At 44.4% G+C, this 16,427-nt stretch overlaps 1 pseudogene; it reads left to right on the top strand.

Annotated features, from left to right (window-relative positions):
- The first annotated feature begins 4,344 nt into the window (after positions 1–4,344).
- On the top strand, positions 4,345–15,213 carry LOC113067360 (sterol regulatory element-binding protein 2-like; annotated as a pseudogene).
- The last annotated feature ends 1,214 nt before the right edge of the window (positions 15,214–16,427 follow it).

Here is a 16,427-nt window from a genome sequence, read left to right as displayed (position 1 = left end):
AGAAATATAAAGAACTGAAAGACCAGGGATTGAGGGACCTTCCTCGTGTAGGATACTACAGTCCTCACCAGGTCTTCGCCAGGGAGCAGGAGGAGACTTTGTCATAAGCCAGAGAAGAAAATTAGAAGAAAATGGCAGGGCCTGATTGGTTTGGCTCGTTTATGAAGCGGAACCCCAGACTTTCAGTGATTTTTTTTTTTTTTTTTGTTCTTGTCACCATTGTGACTGGTAAAGAATGCATTTCATTTGTTCATTCTCTGGAGTGGGGATAAACATACGTCTGTTAATTTGCTCACACACACACAAACACACACACACACACACACACACACACACACACACACACACACAGATTTTGTGTAAAGTGTGTTCATCCCATAGGTGTAATGGTTTTTATTCTGTAGAAACTGTATATTCTATGGCCCTACACCAACCCTACACCTAACCCTAACCCTCACAGGAAACTTTGTGCATTTTTACTTTCTCAAAAAAACTCATTCTGTATGATTTATAAGTGTTTTGAAAAATGGGGACATGGGTTATGTCCTCATAAGTCACCCTCTCCTTGTAATACCTGTGTCATACCCATGTCATTATACAGAGTTTAATGTATAATACATTATACATAAGTCACCCCTAATAAATATACACACATATATATTTGTATTTGTTTTTTAAAACTATTTATTTTACAAGACATTTAAATAAAATAAAAAACTTAATGTATGTTTGTCCTTTATATTATACATAAAAGCCAATTTATATGATTGTATATAGCAAACATTTCTGTAAAAAAATAAAAAAAAAGTCCAATATTATTTCTATATAATAATATATGAATAATCATTTTAAGCCCCATATTTTATTTTTGGCATGTTGTCTGATTCTGTTTATTATGAGTGTTATCAAATGACATTTATTATCTGTTTTGTGATAAGATTATGAACGTGCAGCTTGTTATCGGTCAAGGTAACAGCATATTCAAGGTGAGAATAATAATAATATAATAATAATAATAATAATAATAATAATATATTTTCCTAAAATAATAGTTTTATTTTATTGTAAATCTTAAAAGGCACAAACCAGATTGAATGTAGTGCATGGTATACATTTCTTTGTAAATAAATAATTTATAAAATATAATCAATAAAAAAATGTATTGATGAACTTTTTTATAATTATTTAGGCATTTTAACTTCTTTTAATAATTTTTTTAATCCTTATTTTCTGTTAAGACAAGTATTTATGTGTGTGTGTGTGTGTGTGTGTGTGTTGTATTATGTATTTCATTAGTTCAGTTCCTTTAAAGTGCAACATAAAAAAAATATAAATTTTTTAAAAGATTTTTTTTTTTTTATTGTTTGAAAGACCCAAGATAGGTTTATTACATTCTTCGACATGTTCAAATAAAGATAATGATGAAGTGAGCTCTGGTTCTGATTCTAGATCAGTGGAGTGGAGAAGAGACATTTGGATCTGAGGAGGAGGAAGAGCACGACAGATCGGAGCTGAGACTTGTTCTGATTGGCTGCACTGGCTCAGGCAAGAGCGCGACAGGAAACACCATCCTAGGACGATGTCCGTTCCTGTCCGCACTGAGGACCGTTTCGGTGACACACGTGTGCGAATGCGGCCGCATGTATGAAGAGTCCTGTGAGATGACAAAGAACATCCTCATCATAGACATGGCAGGATTAGGAGACACCCGACTTGACAAGACTAGCTTTCACGATGAAATTGCGAAATGCATTGCGCTCATGACTCCCGGGCCACACGCCTTCCTGCTGGTGATCCCGCTCGGACGATACATGGCAGACGTAGATCAGGCTGTCGCGCAAGTGCTGTGAATGTTCAGCGAAGAGGCGCTTCACCACACGGTGGTTGTATTCACACGCGGAAATGAGCTGGACGACGATGGGATTGAGAGTTTACCCGAATCAGCTCCGGAGCGACTGAAGATCTGAGCGCCGGAAAATCGCACGCAAGTAAACACGCTGCTAACGATGGTGGATAGCATGGGCGGAGCTTGTTACACCAACAGCGTGTTCCTTCACGCTGATCGGGCAATACGTGATGAGCAGCGGCGGCGCGGTCACAGCAGGCACCAAGCCCTGCGATCAGCACTCAGTCATGTACGAAGTGAAGTCGCGCTCTCAGGGAAAGTTCTGGAGCGTGTGAAAGTGCTAGTCGCGGCGGGAGCCACAGGGATGGCAGTAGGAGCTGTTTTCGGAGCGGCAGCTCCTTTGTCAATTGCGTTGGGAGCCTCCACGATGGGCAGCGGATCGGTGGCAGGAAGCGCAATAGTAGCGGCGGCAACCAGTAACAGCGCGATGGCTCTGGGAGTGGCGACAGGCAGCATTTTGGGAGGATCGGTGGGAGCGCTAGCAGGAACAGAGGCTGCGGGAACAAGAGAAGCTGCGCTGGAAGCTATGCGGCAGGTGGGCGTGGTCGGCGCTGCAGTGGTGGGCGTGGCTGCAGGAGTGGGTGGCGCTATGGGGGGGGTCAGCGTTGGGGGCGGTGCTACAGGGAGGAGCAATAACTGCTGGTGAAACGGTTGCATCAAATGCGGTGGTGGCTGTGGGTAACGCCAGCGTGGGAACAACCTTGCGCATCCTGAGCACCGTCAGCGAGATCGGAAGAGCGGCGACAGGAATCACGCTGGCCGGAGGACTGGTGATCCGAGTGGTGAAAAAGAAAGTTCGGTCCACTACAGGAAACAGCTACACTGAATGCAGCTCCACTGGAACAAGTGAGCGATGCAGACACAGCGTTTGCTCACTGATGTTTACGTCTGCGCTGCATTGCGTTACGAGCACAGTGAGAAGTTTTTACTGCAGTGAGTGGATTACTAAACATTTATTAAAGAAAGTTTATTTAATGTGTTTTGAATTTTTTACCAGTTTTTACTTGTTAATAGAAACCTGCGCAGTCGTATTCAGTTACGAAGCTCATTTACAGTTGAACATGCTGTTTACTGAACAAACGTGCTCTTTAAACTGACCTGCTCAGTATTGCTGTGTGTTTAAATGGATCCTGACGTGTGTGTGATGAATGAGTTTGGACTGTTTTCTGAAGCTGTTGAACAAAAATAAACACATATGAATTATTCCAGACTTGTTTTGATTTATGACACAGCACCTCAGTCTCATATTTGCTATTATTTCATCAACCAAAGTCATAAGTATGTTTAATGTGACAATATTGTGAGATTTACATTAGTTATTTAACTACAAAGGAAACACAAAGTAATTATTTTTTTTTCATTATTACATAATATTACAGTTATATTTCACATGTAATAGAGAATACCGTTACAATAGCAGTTTAGCTTAAATGATTAAACATTTAAAAAAAAAAACATTTCAAGTTATACATTTATATTCACATTCATATATATTATTATATGTTAAGTAATAAAAATAGTTTATTTTACTGTCAGAAACTCAGGAATCATCTGCTTTTCCCCCTTAGCTGTATTTTATTAAGCCAATCATGTTTTTTACATATTTCGTTTAGAGATATTTTTATGTATTTTCAAGATAAACACATTTTATATTTCCTGACACATAAGTCTACAAAGCAGTTTTGAAAGGACTATGTTTATTAGGGTTATTATGCATTATAACACAGAAAACAACAGAAGCTAAGCTATAGTATACATTCTTTTAAAATAGGTAATCCATTACTAATATAACAATAAAAAAAAGATCTTCTAAATGTCATTCACGTCCTGTTGAAGGACTTTTATTTTTTGCATGGTAGGTTATCAAATTGACATTATGTTTAATGATTAGTTGTCAAAAGGTTAAGGTTAAGGTTAAGGAAATAAAAGCATGCAGGGAATAGCATATTTAAAATAGGAACTAGTTGTGTGTCATAGTTTATCCTAATCTGACAACTTACTACAAAAAAAAGTCAGTTTGACAGCATAACAATACAAACTTGGCAGGAGTATACTTTAAACAGCAGTCAACATTTGAAGTGGATCAAAACCTAAAATAATACCCGTTCTTGTCTTAGGACAGCTTCAAATGTTGACTAATGATGATTATGATGATGATGATGTTACTTCAACAACAACGACGCTCTTCTTCAGTCATATTTACATATTCATCTGACCGCTCACCGCCTGCTCATTAAATATTCATTAGCAGTGTCCATTCACTCGGAGCGGCCTGGGCGGGGTTTACTCGGAGGCCTGGGCGGGGTTTACTCAAATGCAAAAGAGCAAAGCGCCTCTGCTCATCGACGTACAATCAGGCCACGCTCAAGCGAGCGCTCTGATTGGTCAACAGCGCCTGATATTCCGAATGCCGTCGCCGAGCCAGAGCCAATCAGAGGAGCGAACGCTGCTTGCGAATGACGTCAAAGCCAGAGTACAAGATGGCTCCGTTCAGTCGGTAAGCGAGCGATCGAGAGTCACCGGAACCGAGCGATCCGAGTCCGTGATCCCGAGAGGCGAGCAGCGCGAGGATGGACCCCGCCGAGTTCATGGAGACCATGGACCCGAGCCTGTCCGAGCTGGGCGAGTTCACGCTGGGAGACATCGACGGTGAGCGCGGAAGATGAGGAGGAGGAGGAGGAGGAGGAGGATGCTCATGAACAAATAAACAACACCGATGCGCTGATCCTGCAGATCAATGAGCGTGATCGATCAGATCAGCTGTCTGTAGAAACAAGCCTTATAAACTCATAACACATTGTTATTTATTATGGATATTTACTCATAATACATTCAGCCAGCTTCAGCTTATATAGTTTAGTTATAGTTAGAGAAACTAGAGTAGGTTTAGTGTGGACTGATGTCATGATGACACACTTGTGTCCCCTAGTAAGTGATTCATCACCGGTATTAATTATCATATATGTGTCAGTTTGAACATCACTGTTGCTTTTTGTTGTTATTAATGTGTCTGTATTGTTGTTATTAGTGCTATTTAGTGGAATTGTTGTTAGCGTGTTATTGGTGGTTGTTTTATTGTTTTGTTTTTTTTAAGTAGTGTTATTGGTGTTTGCTATTGGTGTTTGTTATTGTTAGTCTGAGTGTTGTTGTTCTTAGTGTTTTAGTAGTGTTGCTGGTGTCTGTTATTGTTGTTATTGGTGTTTTAGTAGTGTTACTGGTGTTTGTTATTGTTGTTATTGGTGTTTTAGTAGTGTTATTGGTGTTTGTTATTGTTGTTATTGGTGTTTTAGTAGTGTTATTGGTGTTTGTTATTGTTGTTATTGGTGTTTTAGTAGTGTTATTGGTGTTTGTTATTGTTGTTATTGGTGTTTTAGTAGTGTTGCTGGTGTTTGTTATTGTTGTTATTGGTGTTTTTAGTAGTGTTACTGGTGTTTGTTACTGTTAGTCTGAGTGTTGTTGTTATTGGTGTTTTTAGTAGTGTTACTGGTGTTTGTTATTGTTGTTATTGGTGTTTTAGTAGTGTTATTGGTGTTTGTTATTGTTGTTATTGGTGTTTTTAGTAGTGTTACTGGTGTTTGTTACTGTTAGTCTGAGTGTTGTTGTTATTGGTGTTTTTAGTAGTGTTATTGGTGTTTGTTATTGGTGTTTTTAGTAGTGTTACTCGTGTTTGTTACTGTTAGTCTGAGTGTTGTTGTTATTGGTGTTTTTAGTAGTGTTACTGGTGTTTGTTATTGTTGTTATTGGTGTTTTTGGTAGTGTTTTTGGTGTAAGTCTGAGAGTAGTGTTATTTGTGCTGTTGTTGATGTTCTTGTTAGTGTGGCTGTTGTTGTTATTGGGGTTTTTAGTAGTGTTACTGGTGTTTGTTATTGTTGTTATTGGTGTTTTAGTAGTGTTACTGGTGTTTGTTACTGTTAGTCTGAGTGTTGTTGTTATTGGTGTTTTAGTAGTGTTACTGGTGTTTGTTATTGTTGTTATTGGTGTTTTTGGTAGTGTTTTTGGTGCAAGTCTGAGAGTAGTGTTATTTGTGCTGTTGTTGATGTTCTTGTTAGTGTGGCTGTTGTTGTTATTGGGGTTTTTAGTATTATTGTTGTTGTTGTCAGTCGTTGTGTGTCTCATAGTGATCTTCTCTGTCAACACATGAGAGCAACAGACAGACAGTTAGTCTAATGATGTCTAACACAGCATGGGTTTATAGATTAGAGTCATGTGGGATTCTCCTGCTCCATCAGCTCAGATCCTGCAGGACTGAGAGTCTGGTGTTGATCTGCAGCAGTGTGATTCTGGATCTCCAACAGTGAAGAGCACGTTACATAATGAGCATTAGCTGCTCATCAGTGTCTGAAACTGATCTGCATTATTCAGTCGTATCTCATTCATGTTTAGATGTAGTTTCCTGCTGTTGAAATAGGTCACTGTTGTGGCATTACTGGTTGGTTTTGTCCGGTGCGAGCAGAGACCGGTTTCTTCTGCCACAGGTGTGACTGTATCAGTTATTATTACTGCAATAACACCATAAACCAGTGAAACTGACACACCGCTGTCTGATACAAGTGTGTGTTATCAGTCTTTATCTCTCAGCTCTGACCTTCTTCTCATTATCAAAGGTCAGGGTCAGTATTTGCTGCCGGACTTTGGTTGACCTTTTTCTAAGCCCAACCCCTTTCAAATGTATACAGCGTCCTGAAATGATAAACTGGATGTCCGTGAGTGTGATTATCAGTGGTTTGTGATGTGACGTGATGAACACTGATTGCTGCTGCTTTGAAGGTCAGTTTGTTTGATTGACCCTGACGGGATCTGCTCATCAACAAACGCACCGCTGTACGCTTACTGTTCTTTTTAGGAGTGCTTGTTCCGTCAAAAATTTAGGAGCACCTAATCATTTTATTAAAAAAAAATCACTTTATAAAAACTTAGCCTTTCCATTATGAGGCGATGGAAATTTGTTTTTACTTTTGTAATGGCATTTTTTCAAATTTATTTGAAGTGTCATATTTCTGTGAAATTGAAAAAAATTATAATATAAAATTCTAATTAAAATGACCAGGAGTTATTAATCTCGTTCATATTCAGACATCAATCTTCACATCTGTGTGTGTTTGTGTGTGTCATTCAGAGATGCTGCAGTTCGTCAGTAATCAGGTGGATTTCCCGGATCTCCTTGAGGATCAGATGGGGGGCGGTGCCGTGGCTCCTGTGAAGCCCCTCCCACAGACTGCTCCCAGCACCATACTGACGCCCCCACACACGCCCATACAGACCAGCAGCCAGACGCAAACACAGACACGCACACCGCCGCTGCTACAGCCACGACCACAGCCCATCACACAGGTCAGCTTAACCACACCCCCTCACTCTCTGACTGCACCTTCTTACACTCTGACCACACCCCTCACTCTCTGACTGCACCCTCTTACACTCTGACCACACCCCCTCACTCTCTGACTGCACCTTCTTACACTCTGACCACACCCCTCACTCTCTGACTGCACCCTCTTACACTGACCACACCCCCTCACTCTCTGACTGCACCTTCTTACACTCTGACCACACCCCCTCACTATCTGACCGCACCCCTCACTCTCTGACCACACCCCCTCACTCTCTGACTGCACCTTCTTACACTCTGACCACACCCCTCACTCTCTGACTGCACCCTCTTACACTCTGACCACACCCCCTCACTCTCTGACTGCACCCTCTTACACTCTGACCACACCCCCTCACTCTCTGACTGCACCTTCTTACACTCTGACCACACCCCCTCACTCTCTGACTGCACCTTCTTACACTCTGACCACACCCCCTCACTCTCTGACCGCACCCCTCACTCTCTGACCACACCCCCTCACTCTCTGACCACACCCCCTCACTCTCTGACCACACCCCCCACTCTCTGACCACACCCCCTCACTCTCTGACCACACCCCCCACTCTCTGACCACACCCCCTCACTCTCTGACCACACCCCCTCACTCTCTGACCACACCCTCTCACTCTCTGACCACACCCCCTCACACTCTGACCAAACCCTCTCACTCTGACCACACCCTCTCACTCTCTGACCGCACCCTCTCACTCTCTGACCACACCCTCTCACTCTCTGACCACACCCCCTCACACTCTGACCACACCCCCTCACACTCTGACCACACCCCCTCACACTCTGACCACACCCCCTCACGCTCTGACCACACCCCCTCACTCTCTGACCACACCCCCTCACTCTCTGACCACACCCTCTCACTCTCTGACCAAACCCTCTCACTCTCTGACCACACCCCCTCACTCTCTGACCACACCCTCTCACTCTCTGACCACACCCTCTCACTCTCTGACCACACCCTCTTACACTCTGACCAAACCCTCTCACTCTCTGACCACACCCCCTCACTCTCTGACCACACCTCATTTTTCACCTGGATTCTGTGATGTCGCCTGTGTTTGGTTTGACTCGGTCACTCCTCACGCTGTGCTCTGATTGGCTGGCAGCAGCAGGTGCAGACGCAGACGTTCCCCATGCAGACGCTGGCACAGCCGCAGACGGTGATGATCACGCCGACCCCCACGCAGACACACCGATTCTTCCAGAACCAGGTGATCTGCCAGCAGAACCCCAGCGCCGGCTTCCAGGGTGAGACTCGCACACGCTCACACACACTACACACACACACACACACACACACTCGCTCACACAGCTGTGTCTCTCTCAGTCCTCCAGCCGCAGATGCAGAGCATCATGACATCACCACAGGTCCAACAGATGACCATCCAGCACCAGCGGCTGCTGACTCCGTCCGGTCAGACCTTCCAGACACTGTCCACTGCGCCGGTACACACTGTATCACAGCAGGTGCCTGTACGTTTCACACACACACACACACACTGCAGACTGTTGTTACTGTGCTGTGTGATGTCATGTGTGACGCTGCACTCTGTTTGGCTGACAGGTGCTGCTGCATCAGCCACAGATCCTGAAGACAGACTCTCTGGTTCTGACCACGCTCAAACCGGACGGGACGCAGGTGCTGTCGACCGTGCAGAACACACCGGGTATCACCACGCTCACGGCACCCATCCAGACCACCTCGCTGCAGGTGCCTGTACGTCACACACACACACACACACACTGACAGAACTATCACAGAGCAGTTTCATTAACTAATGCAGGAGAGGTGGGAAAAATGTGTCATTTTCTGACAAATGTTAAACTTAGAATTAGTAAAAGATTAGTAAAGATTTAAAATATTATTAATTAATGGTATGTAATTTTACTCAAGGAGGTTTGTTTTTATGATTATTTTTAAAACAGCTTTTGTAACTTATGTTTAAAAAAAATATATATATTTTAAATTAACATTTTACTATTAAATTTCATTAAATGTTTCAATGATTATCTTGCAATGATTTAAAAAATTCTGTAAAAGGTTTAGATTTTCTAATAAATAATAATTTCATATTTTTAGAGATGCATATATTTTAATTTAATTATAATTATAATCATTATGATCATTTTAATTTCTGCTCTATTTGCTATGAAATTACCCTTTTCTGCTAATATGGTGTTAAATAAGAAATTATTATATTATTATTATTATTATTGTATTTAAAGAATATTAATTTAAAACATATTAAAATCAAAGTATATATATATATTTATATATATAATATCTCATTTAATATCTCATTAGTATATTTATACAAATCTTAAACCTTTGTAAGAAAATAACTTTTTATTTTATTTTTCTGATCATTTGGTGTAAAATCAAACATACTCATGCATTTTAATAAAAAAATAAAACACACACACACACACATATATATATATATATATATATATATATATATATATATATATATATATATATAATTTTTTTTTTTTTTTTTTTTTTTTTTTTTACTATTTTTATCCATCCATCTAAATCCCTTTCATGTCAGAATATGGTTTTGTTTATGGTTCTGAATATCTTCACTCTCTTTCACAGACATTGATGAGCAGCAACATTCTGACCACCGTTCCCATGGTGATGGGAGGCAGAGACAAGCTGCCAATCAAACAGCTCTCCTCAGGCACCGCCCACACAGGGGCGGGGCCAGGCTGGGCGTGGAGCAGGGCGTGGCCATTACCGCTGGAACGGGAGGAGTCGTGAAGGAGGGCGAGAAACGGACGACACACAACATCATCGAGAAACGCTACCGATCGTCCATCAACGACAAGATCCTGGAGCTGCGCGACCTCGTGATGGGCAGCGACGCCAAGGTGAGTGCGCCGCACTGCATGCTGGGACGCGTGGAGCTCAGGTGACGCTCTGACGGTCTGTTTGATGTGATTGACAGATGCACAAGTCTGGGATTCTGCGTAAAGCCATCGACTACATCAAGTACCTGCAGCAGGTGAACCACAAGCTCCGGCAGGAGAACCTGACGCTCAAGATGGCCAATCACAAGAACCGTGAGAGTCACATCACATCAAGTTCAGCTTTGTTTGTTTCTTAAATTCACTGTTTAATTGTATTTAATTGTAATTTATTACAATTTTAACAATAGTAAGTCCCTAGGAAATCATATTTTTTCCCCTCCAAATTCCTTTTTCTGAAATTCAAATTTACTTTTATAAAGAATCCAATTTCATTATAAATGTAAATTCATCAAATTATATAAATTTAATTTTAATACTTATAAGATTCACATTGGATTCGTGTTAATGATTTAATACAAATGTATTATTAAAAATGATGGATAACAAATGTATAAGACTGAACAATTTAATTAATATTCATCAAATCAAATGCTGAGTAATGAGAGCTGTAGTAATGAAGATTTAAAATTACTTTTTTTGACTGATTAATTTAACATTCCTACTTTTGCGATGTTAATTTCATAAATGTTTAATAAGTAATGTATAAAATGAATTCTCATTTGTGCATCTCATCTCTTCTCATAGAGTCTGTGTGTCTCTCTGATGATGTGGATCTGAAGCCAGAGATGGCCTTCATCTCTCCTCCTCCGTCAGATTCGGGCTCCAGCTCCCCCCCTCAGCTCTCGCCCTTCTGCATCGACTCGGAGCCGTGCAGCCCCCTACAGGAGCACGAGATGGTGAGAGACACAGACTCCGCCCCCTCACTCCATATTAAACTCAGAGCACAGACTCCGCCCCCTCACTTCATATTAAACTCAGGGCACAGACTCCGCCCCCTCACATCATATTAAACTCAGAGCACAGACTCCCCCCCCCCCCTCACTTCATATTAAACTCAGAGCACAGACTCCGCCCCCTCACATCATATTAAACTCAGAGCACAGACTCCGCCCCCTCATATCATATTAAACTCAGAGCACAGACTCCACCCCCTCACTTCATATTTACATTAGGGTAAAGACTCCACCCCCTCACTTTATATTCAAAATGGAGTACAAACTCCGCCCCCTCACTTTATATTCAGACCAGAGCGCGGGTGTCCATCTGATCCGCATGCCTGTGTGTGTGTGTGTGTGTGTGTGTGTTTCAGGTGAAGAGCGAGCCGGACCTGTCGTCGTCAGTGGGAGTGCTGGACCGCTCGCGTCTGCTGCTCTGCACGCTCACCTTCCTCTGTGTGTCGCTCAACCCTCTTCCGTCTCTGCTGGGGTCCGAGGACAGCGCCGGGATGACGGCCACGCATGGGTCCTCACGCTCGCTCTTCTCTCTGCCCGCGCAGACGCAGAGCTTCGGTGAGTCACGTGACCCGCTCACACAGTCATCACACGACTGAGCGACCTGCTCTGATGCTAATGTCACGTGTGTCCCTCCATCTGTCAGGGGCGTGGCTGTGGTGTGTGTTGCCGTGGCTCCTGGTGTGGGTCCTGAGCGGAGTGGGCGTGGTCTGGGGGTGTGTCCGTGTGCTGTACCTGTGGGAGCCGGTCACGCCCCTTCACTCACCCACCTCAGTGCGCTTCTGGAGGCACAAGAAACAGGCCGACCTGCAGCTGTACCGGGTAAACTCACACACACACACACACTCAAGCACACTCTGTAGAGTTGATGATGATGTGTTGTGTGTGTGTGTGTGTGTCTCAGGGAGATTATGCCGCAGCCACGGTCAGTCTCCACACCTGTCTGTCCGTCTTGTCCAGAGTGCTGCCCTCCTCCACCCTCGACATCATCTGCTCGCTCTCCTGGAACCTGATTCGCTACTGCCTGCGGAAACCCGCCCCCCTGGGCTGGCTGGTGCGTCTGGTTGGAGGGAGACACGAGGGGGAGGAGTCACAGACCAGCTCACGCGACGCAGCACTGGTGTATCACCAACTCAACCAGCTGCAGCTCACAGGTGTGTTTGTGTGTGTGTGAGAGAGTGTGTGGGTCTGTGTGTGTGTGTTATGATATGAGTGTGTGTGTGTGTGTTTCAGGTAAGCTGGATCAGCGGCCGCTCTGGGGTGTGTGTGTGTCTCTGAGCGCTGTGAATCTGAGCAAGAGCGCGGAGGGGAAGATGCCGGTCGCTCAGCAGATCCAGATCTTAGTGACAGCAGCCATCAGTCTGAGAGCAGCGCTGGGGAAACACCTCACCTGTCTGCCCGTGAGCACCACACACACACACACACACACACACACACTGATCTAAACACCACACAGCTCCTCACACACCTGCTGTCTGTGCCTCAGGGTTACCTGCTGAGCTGCGCCGAGGCTCTGGCCTGTCAGTCAGACTCTAAGCTCCTCCCAGACTGCCTGCGCTGGATCTTCACGCCGCTGGGCCGCCAGTTCTTCCTGAGCTGTGATTGGTCAGTGAGGGCGGAGAGCAGCGAGCAGATCTTCACATCTAAGAGAGATGAAGGTAAGCCTGAGCGACCGATGGATGGCCGTCTGAGCGTCCGGACGCAGGACTGACGTGTGTGTGTGTGTGTCTCTAGCGGATCCCATCGCGCAGCTGCACCGCTGCTTCTGTGAGAAGCTCCTGGAGAGAGCCGTGCACACACTGATCGAGCCGCAGAGCAGCAAACGAGCAGAGGACGCTGGGTAAAACACACACACCTGTTCACATAAACACACGATGGGTAAAAACACTCAGGTTCCACAACTAACTACAACAGCAGGTGGAATGAAATAAATCTGATCGCAGTTCTTCTGATTCTTAAATTGTAAAAGTGTGTTCCTGTCATGTCTGCTGCAGGGAGTTCACTGGTGTTCTGGAGTTCCTGCAGCTGCTGGACAGCTGTACTGAAGACTCCGCCCCCTCCACCGCCCCCTTCCCTGTGCTGGCCAATCAGAGCTCCACACCAGGTGTGTGTCACTGCCTCTGTGTGTGTGTTGATGCGTCCTCACACGCTGACGTGTTGTCTCTCGTCTCTGCAGTCAGGGACCCTGTGTGCCGCTGGTGGGCGTCGGTGCTGAAGGCTGTGGTTCATTGGCTGCAGGGTGATGATGCGTCGGTGAGGTCACTGCTGGCGGAGGCGGAGCGGATGCCCAGAGCACTGCACACACTGGAGTGAGTGTTCACCCGTCAGAGTGTGTGTTCATGCCCGTGATGCTCCAGTCTAACTGTGTGTGTGTGTGTGTGTGTGTGTGTGTGTGTGTGTGTGTGTGTGTCAGTCACCCGCTGCCGAGGGCCGTGCTGGCTCTGTGTAAGGCTGTCCAGATGAGTGTGTGTCCACAGAAGGGCGAGGGGGTCGTCAGCTGCCTCAGTCACTGCCAGCGCTCCAGTGCTCACCTGCACATCAGTGTGTGTCAGACACACAACACCTGGCTGCACAAGGTACACACCTGTACTGCACCTGCACACTCACACACACACACACACTGGTGTTTCTCTTTGTCCAATCATCTTCTCTGACTCTCTCAGGGGGTGGAGCTTCTGGTGTGTGACCTCCTCCTGACTCTGAGGACCAGCCTATGGCAGCGTGGAGGTGGGTCTAATGGTGAGCCAGGCCCCGCCCCTGGATCCCAATTGGCTGGATTTCAGAGGGACCTGAGCTCTCTGCGGAAGCTGGGACAGGCCCACAGACAGGCCCAGCACAAGGTGACCTTTGACCCCGGCCTGCAGCTGACCTCTGCACTTGACCTCCACATGTTTACAGTCTGTGTATGATTTTAGCTGTTCCTGCACGAGACGACAGTCCGACTGATGGCAGGAGCCAGTCCCACACGCACACACCAGCTGCTGCGACACCGAACACACAACTACAGCACAGGTAAACACACACACACACACACATTCTCTCTCTCTAGCACACACACACACACACACTCTACAGCTGCTGCTGTGTGTTCAGTATGTTGTGCTGACGCTGTGTTTGCGCTGCAGACGGTGTCTGTGCTCCGGGCGAGCGTGAGAGGGCTCATGCTATCCTGCTAGCGTGTCGTCACCTGCCTCTGCCCCTGCTGACCCCACCGGGTCACCGCGCTCGCCTGCTGGCCGAGGCCAAGCGCACGCTGGAGCGAGTGGGAGACCGCAGATCCCTGCAGGACTGTCAGCAGATACTGCTGCGGCTCGGAGGAGGAACCACCATCACGGCCACATAACACACACACAGATAACACAAACACACACACACACACACACTGCTGCGGCTCGGAGGAGGAACCACCATCACGGCCTCATAACACACACACAGATAACACACACACACACACACTGCTGCAGCTCAGAGGAGGAACCACCATCGCTGCCACATAACACACACACACACTTACTGGGTCTTCTTCAGCGGTATGTTAGTCATGATTATGTTCATTCTGAACACACACACACACAAACACACAGACAGTTCAATCAGATCTACTGCAACAGCTAGTAAATAAACTGTTTGCGTATCTGTAGCTACCTCACACACACACACACACACACACTCACACAAGTATGTTGTACAGAACTGTCTTAAAGACCAAAGTCTTCTAGCGCTAGACACATGAGGGTATTATCTAATTATTATTTCACATGACGACCTTAACACTTCATCGTGTGTAATAACTTCAGGTTCCGTTTCTGATGTGTTTGTTTTATTTTGCGTTGGTAGTTTTTTTTTTAATCTTTATTCTTTTATTTTTGAATATATGACAGCAGGACTTTTATTATGACAGCACATGATAATAGATAATCATAGATGGTGATGTAAAGTCACACATATCAGAAATGAGCGGTTAATGCAGAAAAAGCATTGAAAATAAGTTTTTATTATTTGCTGTTTTTAATTATTTATTTCAAAGTTTCTGGTTGTGTTTTAATATCTAACTAATAACTCTCTCTGAAGCTCCATCTCTTTCTGCTCTCACTTTATCTGAATTTCTGCATTTTATGAATTGTTTTAATAAAACTGCAGATGCCTTTGAAGAACCATCTTGTGTTTGTGTGCAGTTCATTAAATGATGATGTTTCATTAACAAGGTTCAGGTGGAGCACAATCCGATTATCAGTTTTGGCACAGTTGGAGCTCATTAAAAGATTAGTTCACCCCAACTAAATTTGATTTGCGCACCCTCAAGTCATCCTAGATGCATATGACTTTCTTCTTTTTTTAGACAAATAAAATCAGAGTTATATTAAAAAACATCCTGGCCCATCCATGTTTTATAATTGGAGTGGATGGTAGCCCAACATTTTTAGTCAAATCCATAATAAAAATTAAAACAATCCATTATAAAAGAAGTCCACACAGCTCCAATGCGCGTAATAAATGCTTCGCAAAGTGATGTGCTTTTGTAAAGAAAGTAATCCAGATTTACAACTTTATAAACCTTAAAGGGGGGGTGAAATGCTCGTTTTCACTCAATATCCTGTTAATCTTGAGTACCTATAGAGTAGTACTGCATCCTTCATAACTCCAAAAAGTCTTTAGTTTTATTATATTCATAAGAGAAAGATAGTCTGTACCGATTTTTCCCGGAAAACACGACCGTCTGGAGGCGTGACGTGTGGGCGGAACTAAAGAATGACGAGCGCCAGTAGGCTTTTGCGTTGAGAGCATGTGGAAGCTATGACATTATCGTGAGGAAAAAACCATCATCCAAAACAAACCATGGCTTACAGTCAGATTCAGCCATATATTTATGATCCAGAATCAGATCCCGAGGCAAATCCGTCGTCAAACTGGGCCTTGTTTGTAAAACAAGCATCTTCGAAATGCAGGGAACAAACACAAACACTTGCACAACTCCGTTGATGCTCTGTAAAAATAAACTCCGTCCACTGGTCCCTTAATGCTGTTTTTTTTTTTGGTAATCTGTGCAGGGTTGTCTTGCCCTGGCAACCAAAAACACACTTCTTTTGTGACTTTTCGCGACGCCCTCGCTCTGATCAGTAAATCGCTCTGATCAGTGAATCGCTCAAATCTGTGAATGGGAGCGCGCGCTATTCCGGCAGAAGAATTTTGGGAACAAAAATACTCCTTCAAACGTACAACTTAATTTTTGAAACTTTGTCCATGTTTAGCATGGGAATCCATTTCTTTAACAGTGTAAAAAACTCAGTATGCATGAAATAGCATTTCACCCCCCCTTTAATCTCTAGCTTCTGCTAACTGTCGTACACACATTCACAAGAGAGTGGCGTCC

This window comes from Carassius auratus, linkage group LG28B (genome assembly GCF_003368295.1).
Source record: "Carassius auratus strain Wakin linkage group LG28B, ASM336829v1, whole genome shotgun sequence".
Classification (NCBI taxonomy): domain Eukaryota; kingdom Metazoa; phylum Chordata; class Actinopteri; order Cypriniformes; family Cyprinidae; genus Carassius; species Carassius auratus.
The sequence above is the reverse complement of the archived record's forward strand: the minus strand, read 5'-3'. Positions and strand labels throughout refer to the sequence as shown.